This window comes from Chenopodium album, chromosome 5, assembly GCF_948465745.1.
Source record: "Chenopodium album chromosome 5, dcCheAlbu1.1, whole genome shotgun sequence".
NCBI classification, from domain to species: Eukaryota; Viridiplantae; Streptophyta; class Magnoliopsida; order Caryophyllales; family Amaranthaceae; genus Chenopodium; species Chenopodium album.
Window position 1 is genome coordinate 17,213,660 of NC_137838.1, and position 2,660 is coordinate 17,216,319.

A 2,660-nucleotide genomic window follows, 5' to 3' on the forward strand; every position below is an offset into this window, starting at 1 on the left:
GTACGGAGTATAAATACTCCTCCGTAATACGATTTTAGGACGACTTCTTCTTCTCTTAATCCTTTCTCTTAGACTTTCTCTTTCTACTTAGTTTTCTCTCTCTAACCCTTTGTTATTATTTTCTTTAGTTAATTTCAGATTTATTTTGGTAACGATTTCTCTTCCCTTAATCTTAGTTATTTATTTTATTCCTTTGATCATGATTTATTTTATTGCTTTGCTTAGTTTATATTTAATTATGTGTGAGTAGTTTAATTTCTAGGGTTTGTGGGGATCCATAAATAATATGAAGGGGTAAATTTATTGTTGTTATTTATCAATGCTAGATTAATTTCCTATTGATTGATTTAATGCTCTGTGACTAGATTAGGCCTATCTTTTATGCATGAGTTTGACAATATTGATTCAAGAATCGAGAGATGAGAATTAATGTTTAGGTCTAGTTTCAATAGGCGAGTTAATTTATAAATGGTTAAGTCAAGATTCGAGAGATGAGATTTAATACCGGTAATTTAATTGTGTGATTGTAATAAGTAGCGAGAGCCCTTTACAATCTGGTTAATTGATGCATTGATGATTGACTATTATTGATTGTTGGTATTGCATGATGATTTCTTATTGGATTGTTTTAATGTTTTACAATTGCGGCTTGTAAAAGTATAGCATTATTAAATTGATGAATCGAGCAGATGTTAATTTGATATTAAAGGCTATTTTCGATAAGAACTTAGATCTAGTAAATTGCGAGAGCCTGTTAGATCTATGTTGATTAATAAATTGCGAGAGCCTGTTAATCATGTTATTTATGCCATGTCAATGATTGATTACCCTATTTTACCCCGGAATATTATTTATTGGTGAACCTATGCCCTAGATCCTTTTGTATATTATTTTCTCCCTTTTCTTACTCTTTTTAGTTAGTTTCATATTCAACTTTTAATATTGGTTACTTAAATAATTTAGATTATAATATTTAATTAGGAGTAAAAAGACTTGTTTCCCTGTGGAGATCGACCCTACTTCCCTATCTACTTTAGTTAGTGAATTAGGTAATTATTTTTGATTAGGGGATACGACTTTACCCTGTCAAAATTTGGCGCCGTTGCCGGGGAAACGGTTTATTTTTATTTCTGATTATTTTTGTAGTCTAGATTATTTCCCTTTTTGTCTCAGAGAGCGTTAGTTCTCTGAGACAAATCTCATATTTGCTTCTAGTTTTTGTTTATGCCCAGGTGTTCCAGATCAGGTTACATCCCATTCGATCCTGAGATCGAACGTTCCTTCCATAGACAGAAAAACTTCTACAAGCAAATCCTGGCGGATTCTGGTGATACTAACAATAATCACCGCGATCCTCCAACTGATTCTAGCGATTTAGAGACATCATCAGACACAGAATCAGAGATGGCGGCTCCAAAGAAACTTAGTGATTATTCACAACCAAAGCTTACGGATTTTCCACATCTCACCCCCACTCCGGCTCTTGATGGGGTTCAATTTGAAATTAAGCCTCAATTTATAACGATGATAGAGAGGAAGCAATTCAGTGGAGCCAAGGGTGAAGACCCGAATCTTCACATTGCCGACTATTGTCAATATTGCAACACCATAAGGCAAGCCGGGGTCACTCAAGACCAAATCAGGGAGATTCTCTTTCCCTTTTCTTTAACTGGAAAAGCTAAATTGTGGTTTAATGGTCTAAATAGAACTACGCTTGGTATAACTGACTGGGAAACTCTTGTTTTGAATTTTTATAACAAATATTATCCTGCAGAGAGAACAGCAGTACTACGGAGTGCGATTCAGAATTTTGCCCAAGAAGCCGATGAGTCTTTATATGAGGCTTGGGAGAGGTTTAAGGACTTACAAAGAGAATGCCCTCACCACAATTTAGCACAATGGCAGTTAATCCAAGCCTTTTATAACGGCATTGGAAATTCTTCTAGAATAATTTTAGACTCTGCAGCTAGTGGGAGATTTATGAATCTTAATGTTGATGACGCAGGTCAGGTTATTGAAGACATGGCGATACACAATTCCCAATATGGGAATCCAAGAGGATTTGCTAACAAGGGGAAACATAGCGTCGACTCTGTATCCTTTTTGCAAGCTCAACTGACCTCTATTTGTCAAAAAAAAAATAGATAATCTGAGCACTGCTAACGTAGCCAATGTTTCTGCGATTAATAATAATTCTAATGAGGCTTTCTGTGAAAATTGTGGTATTGTAGGTCATTGGGAGCAGGATTGCAGGAGTTCCGTGGAGCAAGTTAATGCCTTCCAAGCTTATAGGCAGAATAACCCATACTCCAACACTTACAATCCTGGGTATCGGAATCATCCATACCTTTCCTACCGGAGCACTAATGTTCAAAATCCACCACCACAAGAACCACAGGTGCCACAGCAACAGCAGCAGAAATACTATCATCCCAATGCTGGCCAAAAGAATCAACCACAACAACCCCCCCTCATCTTCAGACCCTTCTTTAGGGGAAATTAGAGCAATGTTGGTTAATATGCAAAAGCACATGGAGAGCAGAGATGCGACAATTGATCAAATTCTAGCGCATAACAAAATTGTAGATAATCAAATTGCGCAACTTTCCGCTACTCTACAAGCACGCCAACAGGGAGCCCTGCCGGCACAACCGACTAGG

At 36.8% G+C, this 2,660-nt stretch overlaps 1 non-coding gene across 1 annotated transcript; it reads right to left on the reverse strand.

The window, feature by feature from the left end:
• Positions 1-1,785: 1,785 nt before the first annotated feature.
• LOC145633411 (small nucleolar RNA R71) lies at positions 1,786-1,892 on the reverse strand. The gene has a single exon (XR_014112738.1). It is a non-coding gene; the product is annotated as a small nucleolar RNA R71 (small nucleolar RNA).
• Positions 1,893-2,660: the final 768 nt, after the last annotated feature.